Here is a 24,539-nt window from a genome sequence, read left to right on the forward strand (position 1 = left end):
AGTTGCGGAAATTATAAAACTGGAAGGTTCCTCGATCGAGCCTAAGTGGACTCGATCGAGGCACCAAAGTTCAAGAACCCCCAACTCTCGACATTGCGAAATTTAGTTGATTAGGTTGGTGCCTCGATCGAGCCTGGCTGGACTCGATCGAGGAACCAAATTCCTACTTCGCGCGCTGAACTTCAAACGGCCGCCATTTCTTCGTTACTTATCAGAAACAAACGATTTTCACAGCGTTGGAAAGCTAAGAGGATAAGCTTTCACCTCCAGTTGGAATCACTTGAAAATCGGTTTCAGAACTCGAGATATGGCTCTTCAAAGTAGGCACTTGTAATAAGAAGCTCTTTTCTTCGTGTTTTCTTCTTAACTTCTCTTCCTTCATTCTTGCGGATTCTCGTGCCATGTTTCGTGTATCCCTTCATGCCCACTCCGCGATGCCCATTTCATTCCTTTGCTCCTCAAATGCATCATTCCTGCATTAAACATCAAAAGGCGGAAGTATGACATTCTAACATAAAAGGCATGTAAATGATATAAACTAGCACGAAAACCGTATCAAAAGTAATTAAGGGGAGGCATAAATATGTATATAATTATGACTCATCATTATGTATAATATAAATTAGATGAATTGGTTACATTTTTATGATGTACTTTGTAGGTAACAATCATTTAGAATAAGTGGTTGATGAAAGAACCCAACAATTCACATGAATATCATCCAATTTTTATTTTTCAATTCATGATAATAACTTTTAAATTACATACCCGTGCAATATGCACGGGTTTAAAACTAGATTTTTACAATTTGATACCCATTTTCATACAGATTCATTTCGAATCTTTTTTTTTTCTTTTTACAATTTTTTACAATTTGATACCCCATTTTCATACGGCTTTATTTAGAGTTTAAGATTTTTTTTTTTTTCAATTTTTTACAATTTGATACCCATTTTCATACGGCTTTATTTAGAGTTTAAGATTTTTTTTTCTTTTTTCAATTTTTTACAATTTGATACCCATTTTCATACAGATTCATTTAGAGTTTATTAAGATTTGAACTTTATTTTTCGTTTTTCAATTTTTTACAATTTCATACCCTATTTTCCTACAGATTTATTTAGAGTTTACTAAGATTTGAACATAAATAACTTGGTAATAACTTGGTGGACTATCTAATCTCTTCTTCTAATACCATATTTCTCATCCATAAGTGATGCTTATCATCCTTATGAGGCTCGTCGAAATCTTCTTCATCTATCCGAAATCTGGTGGTCCTTTTGATGACTTTTCGATCCTTCCTACGCCTGTCATGCCGTAAATCATGCTCCTGGTCTTTATCCAAATGTGACTCCTGAATCAACCCAACATTTCGATGCCTACCATGTTTCTGCCTATCCTTGTAGACATGGTGGAGGTATTGATTGTGATCATTTAGCTGCCTGTGTGCGGTCGAGTGGTGATGCCTATGCTCACCTTGGTTCCTCCTGTGTTTATGGTTCAGCTCATGTCTATAGTGGCCATGGTTGGCTTGGTTCCTGTGATGACCATGGCCATGAGTATTATGAACTCCATGGTTTCTGCCACTTTTGTGGATCCGCTCACCGTCCCAACATTGGTCTTCCCACCAGTCGTATATGGGATAAAAAAATCCCTTTTGATGCAAAAGCCATAGCAGTACAAGCACTGAAGGCAAATTATGAGAACACCATTCAGTGATTCAGTAAATATAACTACTCCTACACCAGCTGGCGAACAATGCTACTTACGCTCAGATACAAGTATTTGACGCAATTATATGTTTAAGTGACGGACGAAGCAATTTATGAAAATTACTCATGTTTTTGCTTTAAATGAAGTCTTTTTGAGTGACATACCCATGCCAAGTGTAAGGTGTTAAGCCACTGGTAAGCAAAGTTAAATTTAAAGGTAGTGAATGTGAATGAATCGGAAGGAGAAAGGGTTTACCAGTAGGAAAGATGGACATGAATAGGCCAAGCATGAGTACCCAACTGATGCAAACATATTGCATGTGGCAGTGGAAGTCGAATAGACCCGAACATTTGCTTCTGCCCAAAACAACATTAAAATTAACATTGATTTAGAATAATCCAATCAGAACTCACATTAATCATGGGAAAATAAACTTCAAAAGATTCTTTTTAATGTGTTAACAAATTAAACATGAAGTTGTCATGAAATTAAAATTTTATTCAGAGAAGGTCTATGTTGAGACTCGGTTAGAAGTATCCGATGTTAATAATATCAAATCATAGGATTATGATTTCCTAAACTATATAAATCAAGCTAGTCAATCATGTATATTCTCTAGCCTTTATCTTCTCCATATTTTGTGGAATTTGTTTATCTTGTTACCTATTATATAGCTATATTTACATTGATGTAAACAGTATAAATACTCCTGTAACTCTCATTGAATGATATACAATCATATTCCAACCTTTCTCTTGTATCTTACATGGTATCACGATCCTAATCGATCCTAACCAATCTCGCCTTTCACATTCACGCACCACCCATGGCAACCTCCAACAATGGCCTCATTCCCAACCCCGACGAACCAACCAAACCACTCGTCTCAATCTCCTTTCCAAACTGCATCAAACTCACTCCCACCACCTATCGATCTTGGCAGTTTCAAGTCACCCGACTCCTTCGAGGCTATGGGTTGTTCTCATACCTCGATGGATCCTTACCACCACCACCATCCACCATTACCCCTGCTGCCACCGAGACCAAACCCAATCCCGACCCTATCTCCAACTCGGCTTATACCACTTGGTACAAGCAAGACAACCTCATACTCGGTGCATTAGCAGGCACTCTTCACGAAACCGTCGCACCCATTATCCTCGATGCCAACTCCTCTCACGAGGCTTGGCAAACCCTAACCCGTACCTACGCCAACCCTTCCCGAGGGCATATCCTTCAAGTCAAGGACTGCCTTCGTCACATCACTCTAGGAGATAGCACCATAACCGAGTACATGCTCGCTATCAAGGCGTGTACTAACCAACTCGTGCAACTCGGTAAACCTATGGATGCCGAAGACATCACCCATCAAATAATCCAAGGGCTCCCCGCTGACCTCTATAAGAGTGTCATTGATGCAGTTCGAGCCCGGGATTCACCTATTTCCTTTGAAGATTTTCACGAACGATTAATTCAACACGAGTTAATCGTCAAACGTGAACCCTCACCAACTGCCTTTCCACCCAATGCACACGCTGCAACCCGCTCTTACTCCAACAATAACTCTCGTTACACCTCTCAACCCAATCACTACTCCTCTTACAACCGCCAACCTATTGCAACCCATCACCAGAACCGCCCACCACACACGAGCAACCAAAACCCAAATCCAAAACCTTTTAAAGGCCGTTGTCAGTATTGTCGTGACAACGGACATGTCATAAGTGACTTCCCCGATTTCAAACGAGATTATCCCAATGTCGTGTTCCCACCACCTACCCGCCAACCTCGTCCTCAAGCCCACACATCCACCACTCCTCCTCCGTCGAACAGTGCTTACCTTGTCGACAGTGGAGCATCCCATCACATTACCAAAGACCTCGAAACTCTATCCCTCCATAGTCCCTATGAAGGCCCCGATGACCTCATCATTAGCGATGGCTCTGCCTTACCCATAACACACCACGGTTCCTTCTCTATTCTCTCCTCTACTCACTCTCTTTTGTTTAATGATGTTCTTGTTGTTCCATCAATTGCTAAAAACCTACTGTCAGTGTCTCAGTTTAGTCGAGACAACCATGCTATTGCTATTTTCTCACCCGATTCTTTTTGTTTTAAGGACCGCAACACGGGTGATATTCTTCTCCAAGGCCCGTTTCAAGATGGCGTCTACCAATGGCACCCTCCAACCACTCGTGCTCAAGCCTACCTCACCACCTCATCGACTCTCAGTAGCTTATGGCATGCCCGACTAGTAGCTTATGGCATGCCCGACTGGGACACCCCTCCAATGATGTTCTCAAATATTTAGCTTCCGTTTTTAATTTCCGTTTTCCAATTTATCGCATTGTAATTCTTGCCTAATAAACAAAAGTCACTAATTACCATTCAAATCAAACACACTCAAATCCGCTACACCACTCGACCTCATTTATTCCGACGTATGGACCTCGCCTGTGTTATCCCATGACTCCTACAAATATTACATAATTTTTGTTGATCACTACACTCATTATTTCTGGCTTTATCCCATTAAAAATAAATCCAACACTCTTATCACCTTTAACCGATTTAAAGCAATTGTCGAAAAATTCTTTCAAAAACCAATAAAACAATTCTACTCCGATAACGGAGGAGAATACACCAAATTAAACCCGGAACTTCTCAATAACGGTATAACCCATCTAACCTCACCACTCCATACACCCGAGCACAATGGGTTCGCCGAAAGACGCCATCGCCATGTAGTTGAAACGGGTCTCGCCCTCCTTAGCCATGCTCACATGCCACTTAGTTTTGGCCTTACGCCTTCGCCACCGCCACTTATCTCATAAACCGACTACCCACACCCACGCTCCAAAACAAGTCTCCGTATCAATGCCTACTCAAACACGACCCAAATTACACCAAACTCCGTCCCTTTGGTTTCCTATGTTATCCATGGCTTCGACCATACACACGCCACAAGCTCGAACCCAAATCCCACCCATGTGTCTTTGTTGGATACTCCAACACTCAAAGTGCCTATTTGTGCTATGAACCCGTCACAAAAAGACTCTATACATCACGCCACGTCCGTTTGTTGAGACTGAGTTTCCCTTCCCCACCCTTGCCAAATCGAACCCCTCATCTCTTCCCTTCACGGACCAATGGTGTGAGCTCACAATCCCACTCCTTGAACCCGCCTTACCCATCCCCAAACCGTCTGTCTCACCAGCCACCCCCACACCTCCTTCCACCCCGTCGTCACCCACACAGCACCCTCCCTCACCCACTCATACTACCACACCCATTACTCCCTCCACGGTTCCCTCTCCTCAGTCCCCTACCCAGCCCAACCAATCACCTACACCCCCACCACCACCGCCCCCTCCTCCTCCTCCCTCTCGAGCTGTGACCCGCCTATCAAACAACATAGTTAAACCCAATCCAAAATATGCGAAAACAGCCACATCCCCGTCCCCTCATGTCACACCCACCACTACAAAGCAAGCTCTAATTGACCCTAGGTGGAGAACAGCCATGCTCGATGAACACCAGGCACTCCTTCGAAACCAAACCTGGTCCCTTGTCCCTCGTTTCCACGTCCACAATGTTGTTGGTTGCAAATGGGTGTATCGCATAAAGTATAACCCGGATGGTACTCTTAAACAACACAAAGCAAGACTCGTCGCCAAGGGTTTTTATCAACAACCCGGTGTCGACTACTCGGAAACATTCAGTCCCGTCATCAAACCCGCCACTATCCGACTTGTTCTCTCCATTGCAGTAACCCAACAATGGCATCTTCACCAAATTGATGTCAACAACGCCTTCCTTCAAGGCCACCTCACTGACTCGGTTTTTATGGACCAACCTCCCGGCTTCATCGATCCCGAGAAACTCTACTATATCTGCAAGCTACACAAAGCAATATACGGACTAAAACAAGCCCCTCGAGCTTGGTACACCGAGCTCAAAACCTACCTCATCTCTCTTGGCTTCCGCAATTCCATTTCCGACCCCTCCCTATTCATCTTAAACACCACGGCCACCACCCTATTTGTCTTAGTTTATGTCGATGACATTGTTGTTACAGGACCAAACCCAACCCATATTCGCGAGTTCATTACAAGCATTTCGTGTAAGTTCTCGCTAAGAGACCTCGGCCCTTTATCCTTCTTCCTCGGCACTGAAGTAACTCCCACCAAAAATGGACTTCACCTCAATCAAACCAAGTATCTATCAGACCTTCTTCACAAATTTAAAATGCAAGATAGCACACCTGCCACCACCCCTATGGTTTCTATAACAACCCGACCCACCACGGTCGTAACACAACCCAATAAGATGGGATATGTACCTTTGGGCCCTTTACTTGTCCTCACTTAAGCCCAAAAGCACAAGGCCTTGTTACTAAGTGTTGGGTGGAATCCCTTATAAACATATCACAACCACCTCAATTCCCCGATGTACGACAACCTTACTCTCAATAACTTGGGGTGTTACAATCTCCCCCACTTAAAGAACACAACGTCCTCGTTGTGCCTCCAACTTGACCCTAGCCAAGTCCAGAATCCTCCCCCGCTAGGTGTGTGACCCGGGTACTCCCGACCACGGGCTCACCACACGGTTGCAAGGTCGCTCTGATATCATTTATAACAACCCGACCCACCACGGTCGTAACACAACCCAAAAAGATGGGATATGTACCTTTGGGCCCATTACTTGTCCTCACTTAAGCCCAAAAGCACAAGGCCTTGTTACTAAGTGGTGGGTGGAATCCCTTATAAACATATCACAACCACCTCAATTCCCCGATGTGGGACAACCTTACTCTCAATAACTTGGGGTGTTACAGTTTCTCATCCTCCCCTCCTCAAAGAACCAACACAACCAGTTGAAGACATCACGAATTATCGAGCAATCGTGGGTAGCCTCCAATATCTCTCCCTCACCCGTCCCGACATTGCCTACCCTATCAACAAACTTGCCCAATTTCTCACCCATCCTACCTCCACCCATTGGACTGCCCTAAAACGTCTGCTACGCTATCTCAATGGCACCCTACACCTCGGCATTCACCTCCACAAATCAACACCCCTCACTCTTCATGCCTACTATGATGCAGATTGGGGACGAGACACGACCGATTACATCTCCACCACGGGCTTTCTTGTCTATCTTGGCCAAAACCCAATCTCTTGGTCCTCGAAGAAGCAAAAAGCCTTGTCTCGCTCCACCACCGAAGCCGAATTCAGAGCTGTAGCCGACACTACCTCTGAGCTCCTATGGCTTGTCTCCCTACTCAATGAGCTCGGTTATCATCATGCTACACCGCCAGCTATTTACTGTGATAACCTGTCCGTTACTCACTATTCGGCAAATCCCGTGTTTCATTCACGCATGAAGCATCTTGCCCTCTCGTTCCACTTCGTGAAAGAACAAGTTCGAAACGGTTCAGTTCGAGTCCAACACATTCACGGGAATGACCAGTTAGCTGACTCCTTAACAAAGCCACTCCACAAATCCAGATTTTTCGAGCTTACATCCAAGATTGGTCTTCGTATCCGACCGTCCATTAATGCGTGTATTTTATATAAGGTTTTTACCTCATTTTTACACGCATTTCTGTACTATTTATGTAGCATCTGGCTACAAATACCCCTGAATATTCTACTTTGGTTCGTTTTATGTAATTTGCAGGAATAAACCAAAGAGGAGCTAAATCGAGCCTAATTTGTCCCAATTGTATGCATTTATGGAGAATAAGGAGCCGGAGCTTGGAATCTAACATTTTGGAGACGCGTGAGCTGGTTTCGGAAGGTGCTTTAATGTCTTACGTGCCAAGATAGCTCGATCGAGTAGATTTTCTACTCGATCGACTGCTTTATATGCTTAAGGTTGCTCGATCGAGCAGTTCGAGGAGTCAATCGAGGAGACATTGCAAGGAGTACTCGATCGAGTGGTTTATTTCCACTCGATCGAGAGGTTTGATGCATAGTTGCTCGATCGAGTGGTTTGTTTCCACTCGATCGAGTAGTTTATCCTGCTTTAGATTATTTTCCGCCTAATTTCGTATGGGCTTTTGTAATTAGTCCATAGATTAGGTTTAGAGTGGATTTTCGTATAAGACAGGGGGAAGAACTACGTAACTCCCTCTCTCATTCACTTTTTCACTCTATCACTTTCTACTGTTCTTGGATTTCGCTCTTCCTTTACACTTTTGCTACTCGGATTCGGATTTGTTTTGGTACTATTATTCTTCTTTAATCCCTTAATCTTAACTATTGCTTTAATTCCTTCTCTCCTTTATTGTTATCATAATTACTTTAATTCAATCTTCATTAGTTTTGTTATCATGTTTAGTTTCAATTATCTATATGTTGTTATTGTTAATTCAATGATGATGCGTAGCTAATTCTCTTTCGCTAAGACTAAAGGGGATCCGTAATTATGAAGGGATAGTAATCGACTTATTGGGTTAATGCTGGTATAATCTTTGTTGTTAACTGCTGCAATTATCTGTATCTGTCTAATTGAGTCGACGCGATTAGGCATTTATATCATAGTGATCCTTGACCTGGACCGAAAGGTTGGAAAAGGCGAGACTAGTAGCGAACAATAGGGCATTATAGTTAGGGCGAAAGCTAAGCTATTTGTGCTTTAGGGCGAATTGAGACCGAAAGGAGATATTCACTGCTCCTTAGACCATACCTGTATTGACCTGAGACCTAGATTACTTGACCGAATGATTATGGTGAACCGTCTGTCTTAGCTGTTTTCTCTTCTTGGTTAATCTTTATTCTCTTATTCTCTCTTCTCCATCCCTCTCATTAGTTTAGAATCAATCAATTAAAACCCCCCAATTTGGTTACCGTGACGAACTTAGACAAAGCTGACATTTTCCCATCTCCTTGTGGAGATCGACCCGACTTCCCTAGCTATATTAGTTAGAGCCAGTTGGTTATTTTTGATAGGTATACAACTGCCCTGTCAAATTTTGGCGCCGTTGCCGGGGAGGTGGCGCAATTTTGTTGCTTTATTTAAGTTTTTTTCTCCTCTCAAGGAATTTATTCCTTAAGACTGATCTCATTTCTGCAAAGTTTTTGATTATTTTTGCAGGTTTTCTGTTGCCTTGTAAACTCTGTCTGCCCAAATGCCTAATTTAGCCAGCCATTCAGAGCCTAATGTGGATTCCCTTCCAAAAGGTTTCTTACTACCCATTACTGAGTCGGGAACCTTTGGAATCCACCCATCCTATATGCAGCTGGTTGAGAGAAATCTCTTTAGGGGGGTACCTGAAGAAGATCCATGCAGGCACATAGAGTTATTTAAGGAGTATTGCTCTACCATTCCCCTTTCTGCTGGGGTGACACAGGACAAAGTGAAGGAAGTTCTCTTTCCCTTTTCTTTAGCTGATGATTCCCGGGAATGGTTGAGAGATCTTGATAGGGAAGCAGCCGGTGTTACCGACTGGAGTTCCCTTGCTTTGGCCTTTTACAGGCGATATTTCCCACCGCAGCGCACCAATGCGTTGAGAGCTCAGATTAGTTCTTTTGAGCAGCTGTCTAATGAAGATTTGAATGGGGCTTAGACTAGGTTCAAGAAGCTTGTCAGCTCTGTGCCTCATCACGGGTTCAAACGTTGGTTCCTTTGTACTCAGTTTTATAATGGACTATATCAGAGCGAGAGAGCTATTCTTGACAGCGTAGCTAAAGGGAGATTCACGAAGAATGTTGAAGATGACCAAGGGTGGCGTCTCATTGAGGAAATGGCTATTCATGTCTCTGAATATGGAAATCCCCGAGGTAGTGAGCAAGTTAATTAGTTGGCAGCAGCTGCAGTGGAAGCTCCTAGCAAAAGTGTAGATAATGTGGAGCTATGTGGTAGATGTGGCATGGAAGGGCATGACCCTATTGGATGCCTGGCAAGTATAGAGCGCGTCCTTGCTTATCAGAAATACAAGCAAGGAGTTCCTTTTTCTCAGCTGTATGAAGAAATAAAGAATGTCGCTACTCTCTCTACGCCAGCACCGCAACCGGTTTCCACTCCTGCAAATCAGGAAATTGCCGAACTGAAGTCCTTTATGTTGAGCATAACACAACAGTTTGATGAGAAGTGCAATAGAAAAGAAACTGTCATAGCGGAATTGAGAGAACAAGTCGCGCAGTTAACACTCGCGAAAGACCAAGCCAAGCTTCTACCGATATGCGATCCAGTTAGTGCAACGAATCTCCAAGTTGGTCTTACTCATGAAGGGCCAAAAGTACCAGAAGACGAGGTTTTGATAGTTGAAGATACCCCAGAAGATGATATAGATGAGTTTTTGGACGGAATCATTGCTGCGTGTGGTCCAGACACTCGATCGAGTGAAAAATCTACTCGATTGAGTGAAATAATTCATCCTATCACTCGATCGAGTGAAAATAATGGTCGATCGAGAAGTGCACAGATTGAAGATGGTCGATCGAGTGATATTCTTACTCGATCGAGTAAATTTGCTGAAGAAATCACTCGATCGAGTGATAAAAACGGTCGATCGAGTAAGGCAGAAAAAGAGAATGGTCGATCGAGTGCAGAGAATGGTCGATCGAGTGAATCCCAATGTGAAACCACTCGATCGAGTGGTAAAAGTACTCGATCGAGTACCAGAAGTGGCGGAGATCCTATTTTACTATCTAATGCCGCTACCGTGTCATCTTCCCCTGCTGTGGAGACGTCACGCATTGATAAAGGTAAAGAAAAAGTTGCGGGTCCACTCATTGCTACCAGAGTGCCCTTTCCAGGTCGTCTGAAGGACGCCAAGATAGAGCGACAGTACGGTAAGTTTGTGGACGTTGTGAAGAACCTCCAGGTAACTGTCCCTTTTACCGAACTTGTTACCCAGGTACCTACTTACGCTAAGTTTATGAAAGATATTTTGACGCGTAAGAGAGATTTAAGTGAATTGGAGACAGTTTTATTTATGGAAGAGTCTAGCAATTTCCTTTTAAATAAGGCTCCACCTAAAATGAAAGACCCGGGTAGCTTCTCTATTACCTGTATTATAGGCAACGTGGTTATTTATAAGGCTCTTTGTGACTTAGGAGCCAACGTCACTGTCATGCCCCTATCTGTCTGCAAGAAACTAAACATGAGTCATCTTAAAGTGACTAACATTACCCTACAGATGGCTGATAGATCTGTTAGGAAGCCCTTAGGTGTCTTAGAAGAAGTGCCTGTGAAAATAGGCAAGCTCTTTATCCCAGTGGATTTCATTGTTTTAGATATAGCTGAGGACACCCGGACCCCAATTATCTTAGGAAGACGATTCCTTTGTACAGCTGGGGCCGTTATTGATGTCAAACAAGGGCGTTTGACTCTTGCAGTAGGGGATGACGCGATCACATTCAGTCTGCCTAGTACTTTGGCTCGGCCAATGATAGAGGATACTTGTTATTCGGTTGATATTATTGACGAGTCTATTTATGACTTCTGGTCGGGTTCTTTTATAAAGGACCCACTAGAAGCCCTTATGCTTTTTGATGAGTGTGCAGATAACCCAGATAACGATGAAGCTGTGATGGATTTGCTGGTAGATGATTTAGATGAGCGCGAACTCACCGACGCAGAGGGAGAGCAAGTGGAACAGATGATTAGCACTCTTTGCTCCATTGAGGTAAAGGTGTCGGAACGTAAGCCCCTCCCTTCTCATCTAAAATTTGTTTTCTTAGACGATACTGAGCAATATCCAGTCATTGTTAGCGCTAAGCTTGATAATGATCAGCTAACCTCTTTGTTAGCTGTACTTAAGAAAAACAAGAAAGCACTGGGTTATTCATTGGACGATATCAAGGGGATTAGTCCCGATATTTGTATGCACATGATAGAGCTGGAGGAAGATCACTGATGCGTGTCCTTTATATGATGTTTTACATCCCATTTTACACGCATTTCAGAGCTCATTTATGTAGTATATGCTACATTTCTCCCTATTTCCGTCTACTTCCGTATTTTTGTACATTATTGCAGAAATGTGAAGAATCCAGCGGAAATCGAGCTAAATCCGTCCCCGAGTATCCTGCATTGCATATGACGTGAAGTATTCTCTTAAGGAACGAGCTTGGTGCGCAATCCAAGGCCCAAAAGATAAATCCACGAGTTTATAAAAGGCAAGTAGCAGCTCAACCAGTCGATCGACCACTACCTTCCGTCGATCGACCAACCATCGGGTTCCAGAAGCTACTGTACACTGCTAAGCAGTCGATCGACCCCTCACTTCAGTCGATCGACCAATCTGCTATTCCAGACGAGAATTAAAAGACCGAGGAAGCATAAGCCCACTATGTTTTAGGTTTTGATAATAATTGTTACGTATGTTTGCTATATAACGTAACATAAACATTCAGTTTAGGTATCTCGATTTAGACTCAAGTTTTCATACGATAATATTTAGTTTTGGAATTAGGGTTTGGATTATTGTTAAGCATTGGATCTTTGGTTCTTATTCCTAATCTTTCCTCTGCAAATTCGGTATTGATCTGCCCTGATTTCAGTTAATTGTTTTATTTCATCATTAGTATAGAATTGCTGGCTAGATTCCTGCAACCAAATCATTGTTTATGTTAATTGTTTACTTTATCGTTTCAAGCATGAATTCAGTAGTTAGTTTTATCATCGTTATTATTTGTTTTACCCTCAGCATGAGTAGCTAGATTATTTGTGCTAGGATGTAGGCGAATTATAGCATAGGCGGCAATAGATTGAACACGGCCTGATTCGCGTGTCAGTCAATCGACTGACATTCTTGGTCGATCGACTGACCTCGTGAGGTTACCTTTCATTTTAATTGATTTTAATGATGTATTTAACGAATCGAATGCATGCGACCAGTTAGATGCTTAATTTATGACTGGCCCATTAGATCGAGAGATAGGGAAAGTTGTTTGATCACCAATTAAGATGACTAAACTGTGCTGAGATCGAAAGATAGGTATAGTTTAGACTGTTAGTCACTTTTCAGGACGAGAGTCAGTATTAGTGATATTAGGGACCTATAGCGAGATCGAAAGATGCTATTTGTTAAGAGTAGACCGAGAGGACCTCTTGTTTCCCGCCTCACTTGTGTTCGATTTGGACCTGTTTAGTATGCTGCCGCCGAAGCTGTAATGAACCGACCATCCTAGTACCCCTTCTTTATCTGTTTAATCCGTCTTTTTAGTTTACTCTCTTTATTTATTCTTAGCTATAGACCAATTCAAATCAACCCCCACAATTGTTACCCTAGACTTTTATTAGACAACTAGAAATTACGTCTGCCTCCTTGTGGTTCGACCCTGTTACCACTAGCCTAGGTTAGTCTTAATAGGAAATTATAAATCTTATTTTTGGTACTCACAACGACGGGTATCAAATTTTGGCGTCGTTGCCGGGGAGGCAATAGTTCTAATTTTTAGTTGTTTTAATTTTAGTCTTTCTTAGTTTAAGGGACTTCTGTTCCTTAAACTTTTCTTATATTCTTTCTGTAGTTTCTTCTTATGCGCAGGTCACAGGGTGGTGAACTAGTACCATTCGACCCTGAGATAGAAAAATCTTTGCGCGAGTTAAGATGATCACAAAGGGTATTACCGACAGAGGAAGAGCTGAGTACTCTGTCAAGCTATTACGAGAACGAGCTGTTCGAGGAAGACCCACAGTCTTCACCCGTTTCCACTTCTTCAGCCGAGACAGTTACTTCTCCAGAAATTCCAGTCATGGCCGAGGAAGCGAGTATAGCTAGTCATTCTGAGCCGACAGCTGCAAATTTATATAAGGGGTTCGAATTACCGGAGATGTCGGGAAGTTCGAACCAAGGCCTTCATACATTAATATGGTTGAGAGAAACCAGTTCGGGGGAGCTGCAAATAAAGATGCAGCTAAGCACATGGAAACATTTATTGACTACTGCTGTTCCATACCCCCACCAGCCGGCGTAACTCAAGACCAGATCAAGGAGACCATGTTTATCTTCTCCCTTCGTGATGCTGCAAGGGAGTGGTATAGAGATCTGGACCGAGCCGCTCATGGGATCACCGACTGAAACTCCTTGGCATTGGCATTCTACAAGAAGTACTTTTATGCTTCAAAGTCGATTGCTATTAGAGCCCAAATCACGAGTTTCAAACAAGGACCAGATGAGAACTTCCACGAGGCATGGGTCCGATTTAAGAAGCTGGTGCGAACCATACCACACCATGGTTTCGAAAAATGGAGCCTGTGCAATCATTTCTATAATGGGCTGTATGACGATCAGAGGGCCATTTTGGATGTTGCAGCCAATGGCCGATTTGCTGAGAACTTGGGAGAGACCAAGGGGTGGAAGATCATTGACGACATAGCCACCCACAAGGCTGAGTATGGGAATTCCAGAGGAAACCAGAGGAGAGCCGATGAATCTTCCTCTGTTGCTGTGCTTGAAGCTCTCACTGCGAGATTTGACAAATATGAATTAGGAGGAGCTTCAAAGGGGGGTATTTACCAAGTAAATGCTGTGTCAGACGGTCCTTTCGTCTGTGAAAGGTGCGGAGCTGAGGGACACGTTTCGAAGAATTGTCCTAGTCCCTTTGAGTCTTGTGCTGCCTTTCAACACTATAGGCAGACAAACACGTACTATGAGCCGAATGTCCACCCCAACTTGAGATGGAGTAGCCAGAATGTCTTGAATCCGACTCAACCTCCACCACAGCAGCAACCCTATGTGCCCCCTCATCAAAAGCAACAACAATATCAAAAACCTCCTTATGTGCCGCAAAGAAAGAACAACAACCCCATGGTTCTCGATTTTGCTTGAGTTCAAGAGCTTGTTGCTAAAGGAGTCCCAAGCAAGAGAGGCCGGGATGAAGCTACTAGAGAGCCAAATTGCTCAATTGGCTAGTAAGAGTACCACTCGAGCTCCCGGACACTTACCGACTCAAACTGACCAAAAGGAGACCCTAAACGCCATCACCTTGAGGAGTGGGTCCACCCTTGAGGGTCCTGCCATGGTCGAGGACGCTGTTGAAAAAGATGAGCCGGAAACAAGTCAAAAGAAAGCTTCAACGAATAAATCAAAGAAACAAAGCGTCTACCGGTATATCGGTCGATCGATCGATACACCTTGGCCGATCGATCGATATGCGGGTTACAAAGAGCTTCGAATCGTGCACCTTGGTTGATCGACCAATATCACTGCTGATAGCGAGATTTTTCGTCCTTCAATGCCCGACAATTTGAGAGACCATTTGTTCCGAGGTTCGACAGTCCCGAAGACATTGGGACAAGACCTGAGTGCTGATGGGTCAGTCCCGGCTCCGAAGTTTGACCCAATGTCGGTTAACGGTTCTCATTTGAGACGGTCTGAGGAAGGGTCAAGCTTCAACAAGGAGAAGGTGACGGACTTTCAGCCTAAGTCCACGGATACCGGCACGCGCGATTTAGAGGAGAGGGCTAAGGTACTTCTTACAGCCCCATACCCGGAGAGACTAGTGCCGACAAAAGAACAGGTATCTTTCAATAAATTTGAAAAGGTTATCCGTAGTTTGAATGTACAAGTACCTTTCCTTGAGTTGGTCAACCAAGTGCCAGCATACACTAAATTCATGAAACAACTCCTGTCTAAGAAAAAGTCGCTTGAACATGTGCACACGGTCGCTTTAACCAAAGAGTCTTGCTCTTACTTGTCTCACACTGCACCCCATAAGCTAGAGGACCCGGGTAGCTTTTCTGTTCCTTGCAATATAGGTACCTTCTCTATTGAGAAGGCATTATGTGACTTAGGAGCTAGTAAAAGCGTCATGCCCTTGAGTCTAGCTAGGAAGCTCAAATTGACTAGGTTCGCAGTGACATATATGACCGTCCAGATGGCCGATCGCTCTGCGGTCCAACCCATAGGAGTCCTAGAGGACATCCCTGTCCAAATAGGGAAGTTTTTCTTCCCCGTAGACTTTGTGGTCCTTGACATGCCTGAGGATGCTCATATTCCCATTATTTTTTGGTAGGCCGTTTACGCACACTCGCCGGTGCGATCATAGATGTCGGTCTAGGTACCTTGACTTTCAAAGTAGGCAAGCGTTCTATTGTCTTTGCCCAACCGGCTAAGAAAAAGGACCCCATGTGGCTTGTGACTTGTAATACGGTTTCTGAAATGAAATCGTACTTTGTGCTTCCTGAATTGCCTGTCTCTATTACTACTTCTGTGTTAACCCCTCCGCCCCAAACTGGGAGCAAAAAGGAGGAAGAATCTGTTGTTTTAGATGTCGCAGGGGCTGGTTTAGGGAAGGAAGTCTTTGCCGCAAGTTGCTCCACAAAAGAAGCCGATCATTCAAAGAGGAGGTCTTGGTTGCATGAGCTATGGAATTGATGAGGTAGTTGATGACGAGCCGGCCAAAGCCGAGAGTCGATTTGGATTCGACAAGCCCGAAGAGATCATCGACTGGGGGGATGATGAGAGTGTTGACCCATTAAGTTCAGCGGACGTGGAAGCTAAGGATAGTGCAGCTGATCAAATAAGCACCGTTGAGGCTACCTCTAGTAGCCAGAAGCCGACGAAGTGGGCCATATCGTGGCCGTTTTTTATCAACTACTAGTTGGTCACATGTTTTCCAAACATTTTATTGCTTTTAAAACTTTTTATTGTTTTTGTGTGCGCGAAACTTCGCATTTTATTTCGCTTGCCTAGGATTTTATATGCTTTAGACTTTATTTTGGGTTTTGCGCAATTTTGGGCGCGTATTATTGTGCACTTGCAGATTTTAAGACCTCATTAGCTGAATTAATTGAGAAAACACGAAGAAATAGGGAGTACAGCAGTATTCTCAGTCGATCGACTGGCCACATTAGTCGATCGACTGAGTTGCACTTTCCAGGAGCTACTGTTCCTGAGACGTTGGTCGATCGACTGCCATCCTTAGTCGATCGACCAAGGACGCTGCTGTACCTGTTCACGACGTCTCCCCTGCTGTGTTTGGTCGATATGCGGACTTAAGGGAGTTTTCTACTCCACTTTATTTTCCGTCCAATTAATTATTTCTTCTATTTTCTCAATTGTGCACAATTTTACCGCTTCAAAATTGTCTTCTCGGTTTTATGCGTGGGTTTTCATTTGTCTTTTCAGGTACTTATTAGTAGCACTGCTGGCTACTGAAACCTCCTAGCTCACGCTGGTTTGGGGAGGTTTCCCTTTTGCTGCGCTTAAAGTCTTGTGAGTTCCCGATTTTCACTTCATGTCATTTTTCTTCATTTTCCCGCAAATTCCCATTTCTCTTTTCTTCATCACATGGTTTTGCACAATGGGGACATTGTGCTATTTGGTTTGGGGAAGGGTTTTGCGTCGCATATCATTTGCTTGCATTCACGTTTATAGTCTGTCTTGCACTGTTTATTTCCTTACATAAATACAGAAAATCCAAAAAAAAATTGAAAAATTTCAAAAATTTCCATAAAATGCACGTTTATTTTAGCATATAGGTCGAGTCGGAACGGTAGTATTTCAAGGATGATATTGCATTTTGCACCTGTTTGTCTGAGCCTTGCTTGATTAACATGTTATTAGTAGAATCGTAAATGCATATCTACTAGTTTTCGTTAATTATTTGCTGGACTTGAGACTTGACTTTGAAAATTGGCAAGCTACATCATATTTCTGAGATTTAGAGCCTATAACAGGTGACATTCATGACCAATTCATCTAGGAATGTGAGTAGTTAATCCTTAAGAGGCATGTTTCATAAATTTGCATAAATATGATCTTAATCTGCTTAATACATGTACGCATTCGGTCTGTGGTTAGTTGACACATGTGGTAGAGGTTTCCCCTTATTCGTTTTTCCCATAAGCTCCACACTGCCAAAAATAGCCTTTTTGTCCCATTACTACATCCTACATTTAGCCTGTCCTTTGTCAAGCTAGTAGTTCGTGTCCTTGGGATTATTACTCGTTTTTTGGTGGCATATGTTCATTTTGAGATGATGGTTGGGAAACGAAATGAAGGAAAGAAAGAAATAGAAAAGAAAAGAAAAAAAAGAGATGAAAAATGATTCGAAAAAATGAAAAAAGAGGTTCTGTACTGTTTAAGCAGTCGATCGACTGGCATCATAGGTCGATCGACCAAGGTTCGTGATAAAGAGAAAGAATCAATTCGCATAATTCAATCTTTATCTTTTGGCGATTTTTGCTCCCATGTATTATTCGTATTTTATGGGGAGTTAGTTGATTACTTTTATACCTGGAGATTGTGAGATTTGTGCTTGCTATAACACCGTTTCATTTGTTTTTGAGCAAGAAGTTGGATGTTTCCATATGGTTCCATTTTGGTACTAGCTTGATCACCTGTACCTCCACTTTACCATAGAACGTTTTGCCTCTTCTTACCCATACCTCACATTTCCATATTTATACCTCGGCATGTGTCATGGTCTCTTGTTGGTTGGAATGCGTATGTACGGTTGTAGAGATTGCTTTCATATTAGGCTGCAGGCATGTTCTTATGGGTCGTAGTTAGGTGAGAGTCACTACAAAATTAATTCTTTCTATCCTCTTATTTTCACCTGTGCTTATTTGAGTGATACAAGCGACCCGAGAGAGTCCAATTTGCTAAGTCTCTATAGTTAACGGTTCAGCAATATTTCTAACGACTTCATAACTCGTTTGCATAATTCATTTGCTAGTTGATTGTTGGTTGTGCATTAAATTGGTTTAGGCCTTACATGTTGCATTTCGCTCTGAGATTGAACTCGTTCCATTAGGTCAATAGATCGAGTCTAGTTCTTGCTTGGGGACAAGCAAGGCTTTGGTTTGGGGAAGTTTGATGCGTGTCCTTTATATGATGTTTTACATCCCATTTTACACGCATTTCAGAGCTCATTTATGTAGTATATGCTGCATTTCTCCCTATTTCCGTCTACTTCCGTATTTTTGTACATTATTGCAGAAATGTGAAGAATCCAGCGGAAATCGAGCTAAATCCGTCCCCGAGTATCCTGCATTGCATATGACGTGAAGTATTCGCTTAAGGAACGAGCTTGGTGCGCAATCCAAGGCCCAAAATGTAATACTCCGTATTTATAAGTCTTGGGGTACTCTATCGAGTAGGCCTTACTCTGTCGAGTAAGGTTAAGTTGCGTTTTAGAAAAGTTTCTGACCTGTTGGGTACTCGATCGAGTAGCTGGGACACTCGATCGAGTAAGGAGGTACTCGATCGAGTACCTCGGGTACTCGATCGAGTAGCCGGTTTTACGGGGAGTTTTCTCGGGTTTTGTTAATTATGCGATTAAGGTATATAAGCTTTGTCGTCATTATTCTAAATCACTTTTGCAAAACCTAAATTACTGTTTAAGAGAGAAAGCAAGCAAGTTCTTCATCTTAATCGCATTATTAGCAATACCCGGAGTTTGGAAGGTCAGTTCTTAGCGTTGATTATACCGTTGAGTTCCTTGCGTCGAGGGTAAGATCTATGTACCCTTTTTATTGTCTTTCCTTTGATTTGGTTAAACCCTAATTTAGAGATTTGGGGGTTTATGTGTAGTATGTGATTTGGTAGCCTTTATATGTTGTATGATAGGAGGAGGGTTCATAGAGGAAGCTTTTTGATTCAAAGAGAGAGACCGTCGATTGTGTGCTTACCGGTGGGATTTCCTACTCGGTATTAGTCCCATAATGGGATATTGGTTGATGTGTTGTGTTTGGTTGTTTGATATAGTAATTGTATTGTGATTGTGGTTGTGATCGTTGTTTAAGGTTCGCGAGGCGTGGCCTCGGCTGAGTGGGGTCACTTGCGGGAGTGGCTTCACGCCCTAGTTTCGCCTTCTGTGGAACCCGCCACAGAAGGGATGTGCACATTAATGGACAGGGTTATCGCTCACTATGTGGAGCGGGGATTTGGTGGGTACGGTGCGGTCCCCCATCGGGCGGGCTAGGTCCAAAGTGGACGATCGATGATTGAGATGATTGGAATTGGTTGGTTGTGTGTGTGTGACGTTAAGTTTATCTGTTTATCTTATTGTTGGTATATATTGAATTGTGTGATTAGTCTCGACCCCGGTGTTGTTTTGTAAACTGCGGTGATCCATTCGGGGATGGTGAGCGGATATTGAGCGGTATTGAGATGAGTACTTGGGATAGCCGGGATGGCCACGACATGATGATAGGAGTCTTCCGCTGTAGCTTATTAGTTATTTACATTTCAGTTAGAACAGTCAGTTTGAGAACATGTATTGCATTTTGGTTTGGTTTTGAGAATTGTACTCCTCACTAAGTATTTATATTTAAACGTTGTTTCTTCATTGTTTATTTGATTATCATTGCCTCGGGTAACCGAGATGGTAATGTCTTCATACCTGAGTGGTCCTGGTAAGGCACTTGGAGTATGGGGGTGTTACAAATGGTATCAGAGTGACGATCCTGAAACCTGTAACCAATGAACCTAATGAACATGGGAGTCAATTAAAATGAACCCGGGGTAAAAGTTGTAGGAGCTAATGCAAAGGCTTGGGAGACGTCCTAAAGTCGCGAAGTCGCCCTACAATTTTGAACCGGTCACATGGGGGGAGTGTTTGTCGAGTCGTATGTGTGTTTGGTTAACTTGTGTAAGAATGTGATGAAATGTGTTAATTGTTGGATGTTCGAAATAGAAGGTTGAGAATGTGAAAGAAAGGTTAATGAAACATGTGGAAACTGTTGATGGAATGATAGCATGTTGAATGTTTTACAATGTGGCATTTAATAGCATGATGAAGTGATCTCGTAGATCGTATGAAAAGATGCGTAGCATGTTTAGTTATGATATAATGTGGTTTTATAAAGTTTAGCATGTTAGCATATGACGTAGCATGCGGGTAGCTTTTATGAGTTGGCATGACTCGATCGAGTGGGACTGACTCGATCGGGTGGGTTTTTGACGATTTTGAGTCCAGAATCGTGTTTTTGGGTACTCGATCGAGTAACTAGGGGTACTCGATCGAGTAGGGGGTCACTCGACCGAGTAGCCTAGCTACTCGGTCGAGTATGTTAGAGATCAGAAGGTCTGTTTGGGGTCTGATGTTTGGGTACTCGATCGAGTATGTTGGGCACTCGATCGAGTATCCCGTTACTCGATCGAGTATGTTTGGGAACTCGATCGAGTAGCGTCTGGGCAGCTTGTTTTCATGTTTTGAGGTTTAGTACGTGTGTTTATGTCTACCCTTTCTTATATATAGTTTCAAGATGCCGCCCAAGAAGACTACTTTGTACGCGAGAGTTGAGCTTATGAACATAGATGACATCGTTAAGATGTTGGAGCATCAGGATGCTCTCACTGAGGCTTTAAAGACTGTGGGGAAAGATAAGGATAAGGATAAGGAGAAGGAGGTTGATCATTCTAAAATCAGCCTCTATATCGCAAGGTTTAACCCGAAAGAGTACAAGGGAGTTGGGGAGCCTAACCTTCTTGATAGTTGGTGAGAGAGATGGAGAACATATTAGATTTGGTTCACCGTCCCGATGAGATGAGAGTGGAACAGTGCGTTCTATCCGAGGGAGGCGGTGGCAAGTGGTGGGATACAGTGAAAGTGAGTGCTAAGGAGATATATACAAACCAAGGGTTACCCGCTATACCTTGGGAGGAGTTTCGTAGGGGTCATGAGGAAGGAGTTTGTACCGGAACATGTGAGGAGTAAGTTGAGGGAAGAGTTTGACAGTTGTAAGATGACCGCCGAGATGTCCGTGGCCGAGTACTACGAGCAATTCAATGAGAAGTCTAGGTATCTTTGAGGATATGGGTTTGAGTGAGGAGAACTCCGGCGTTGAGGTTTGAGAGGGGTTGACCCCAAGATTATGGATAAGTTACCCGGGGAGTCCTTACGATGTTAAGGAAGCTTATGAGAGGGCCGGGAGAGCTGAGAGGTTGGTGGAGATGGCTCAGGAGAGGTCAGGTGGAGAGAAGAGGAAGTCCGAGAGCGAGGGTGGTGGCCAATCTAATCACAAGAAAGGCAACCACAATCGATCTAAGGGGTTTTCTTAAGGGTCGGGGTTCGATCTTTTGGGCTTCCTTTGGGCGCGGCCGGGGAAGTGTTAGTGGTAGTTAGGGTGTGACCTGCTATATTTGTGGTGGTGTAGGCCACAAGAGACATGAGTGCACAAGTGCACCAGGATCTTTCCGAGACTGCGCGCAGAGCTTCGCGAGCAACAGACCGGGCCGGATCATGGCCAAACCGGGAAGTCGAGTTACCGTGGGAGGCAACCGCAACGGCGGTAATTCTTATCAGAAACCACCAACGAACAACAACAACAATCAAGGGTCGGGTGCTAAGCCGACCACATCACCAAGATCTGGTCCAGGGAGGTGGGCGAACACCAGTGGCAAGTTATTCATGATGGAGAAGAAAGCGATTGAGGAAGATGCGCACGTTATCACCCGTACTTTTCTTGTAAATGGTATTCCTACCTTTGTTTTGTTTGATTCGGGGCTTCTCGATCGTTTGTGTCTTGAGTCATGTTAAACGGTTGGGTTTGAGGGTATATGAGTCCGTTAGTGAGCGAGTTTTTATACCTTCGGGTGAGTCCGTATCATGTGGGAGATTGTTTAGAGATGTATCTATGATAGTTGGGCAAGTTGATCTACCTGTAGACTTGCTAGAGTTTCCTTTTGACGGTTTTGAGATGATAGTCGGGATGGATTGGTTAGGAAAGTATAAAGCTAAGATAGACTGTCATCAAAAGAAAGTGTCTTTAAGAGGTCCTAAGGGTGTTAGTGTGTCTTATCGTGGGTTTCTAGTCAAACCCAAAGTTAAGTTGATTGCAGCTGTCACCTTGAAGTCTTATCTGAGGAAGGGATGTCCTTTGATCTTATGCCATGTGAGAGATGACCGGATAGAGAGTCCGACAGTTGATGCGATACCAGTGGTGGGGGAGTTTGCCGATGTTTTTCCTGACGAGATTCTGGGGTTGCCACCAAAGAGGGAGATAGATTTCACCGTCGAGTTGAAACCAGGGACGGGGCCAATCTCTAAGGCACCGTACCGTATGGGTCCTAAGGAGATGGAGGAGCTTAGGAAGCAGTTGGATGATTTGATAGAGAAGGGATACATTAGACCAAGTGTATCGCCGTGGGGAGCACCAGTTCTTTTCGTGAAGAAGAAAGATGGGAGTTTGAGGTTATGCATAGATTACAGGGAGCTGAACCGAGTGACGATAAAGAACAAGTATCCTTTGCCAAGGATATATGACTGTTTGATCGGTTGAGTGGTGCATCGGTCTTTTCTAAGATTGATTTGAGGTCAGGGTACCATCAGGTGAAGATTAGAGAGGTGGACATACCAAAGACGGCTTTCACGTCGAGGTATGGCCATTATGAGTATGTGGTGATGCCGTTTGGGTTGTCTAATGCACCGGCGGTGTTTATGGATTTGATGAATAGAATCTTGAGACGTTTTGGACCAGTTTGTAGTGGTATTTATCGATGACATCTTAGTCTACTCTAAGACTAAGGAGGAGCATGAGGAGCATCCGAGGATCGTGTTGCAAACTTTGAGGGATCATGAGTTGTATGCTAAGTTTGTCCAAGTGTGAGTTCGGTTAGAGAAAGTTGCTTTTAAGGGCATGTGATCTCTAAAGATGGGGTAGTCAGTGGATCCTACGAAGATAGAAGCAATGACAAAGTGGGAAGCACCAAAGAATGTTGCCGAGGTTAGGAGTTTCTTGGGTTTAGCTGGATACTACAGACGGTTCGTGAGGGATTTCTCCAAGATAGCTAGACCTATGACAGCGTTGATGAGGAAAGAGAACAGGTTTCGTTGAAATGAGAGTTGTGAGACGGCGTTCCAAACATTAAAGGAGCGTTTGACCACAGCTCCTGTCTTAGCATTGCCTGAAGGGACCGAGAACTTTGAGGTTTATACAGATGCCTCGAAGAATGGGTTGGGATGTGTGTTGATGCAGAATGGTAAAGTGATTGCCTATGCTTCTAGGCAATTGAAGCCTTATGAGGAGAACTACCCTACTCATGATCCTGAGTTGGGGGCTGTGGTGTTTGCTCTCAAGATTTGGAGACATTACCTTTATGGAGCGACCTTTAAGGTATTTTTCGATCACAAGAGTCTCAAGTACATCTTCACTCAAAAGGAGTTGAACATGAGACGAGAGGAGGTGGATGAAGGCGATTGGCGATTATGACATGGAAATCATCTACCATGAAGGGAAGGCCAATGTTGTAGCCGATGCTTTGAGTAGGAAGAGTGTACATTCTCTCGTGTACAGCTCTCTCTTTGATGAGGCCGAGGGATGAGGTAGCGAGCTTTGGAATTCATATGATGCGAGAAAGGAGATGCCATGGGTGATATGACAAAGACATCCGGAGTTTTATGATGACATTCGGGATAAGCGAGCTTTGGATCCTAAGATAGTTGAGTGGAGAGTCGAGTAGAGAAAGGGACAGTGTCCGGTTTTCGTTCTTCATACGAGATGGTAGTTTGAGGTTTGATGGTAGGTGGTGTGTTCCGAATGACGAGGAGTTGAAAAAGACAATCATGACAGAGGCGCATTGCACACCATATTCGATTCATCCAGTGGAGACAAGCTATACAAGGATTTGAAGAAAACGTTTTGGTGGCCTGGGATGAAGAAAGAGACAACTGAGTTCGTGTCCCGTTGTTTGACATGCCAAAGAGTTAAAGGGGAACAGAGAAGACCACAAGGTAAGATTCAGTCTTTAGAGGTGCCCGAGTGGAAGTGGGAATCCATTTCCATGGATTTCATTGTGGGTTTGCCTAAGAGTCAACAAGGTAACAACATGATTTGGGTGATAGTGGATCGTCTGACCAAGTCGGCTCACTTTGTTCCAATGAAAGATACATGGACTAAGGCACAATCGGCTATGG

The 24,539-nt window shown here is 43.5% G+C and overlaps 1 pseudogene; it reads right to left on the bottom strand.

Moving 5' to 3' along the window:
• Positions 1-482: 482 nt before the first annotated feature.
• Positions 483-24,539, bottom strand: part of LOC141656753 (uncharacterized) — a 41,479-nt pseudogene continuing 17,422 nt past the window's right edge.

The sequence above is a fragment of the Silene latifolia genome, chromosome 1 (assembly GCF_048544455.1).
Source record: "Silene latifolia isolate original U9 population chromosome 1, ASM4854445v1, whole genome shotgun sequence".
Taxonomy (NCBI): domain Eukaryota; kingdom Viridiplantae; phylum Streptophyta; class Magnoliopsida; order Caryophyllales; family Caryophyllaceae; genus Silene; species Silene latifolia.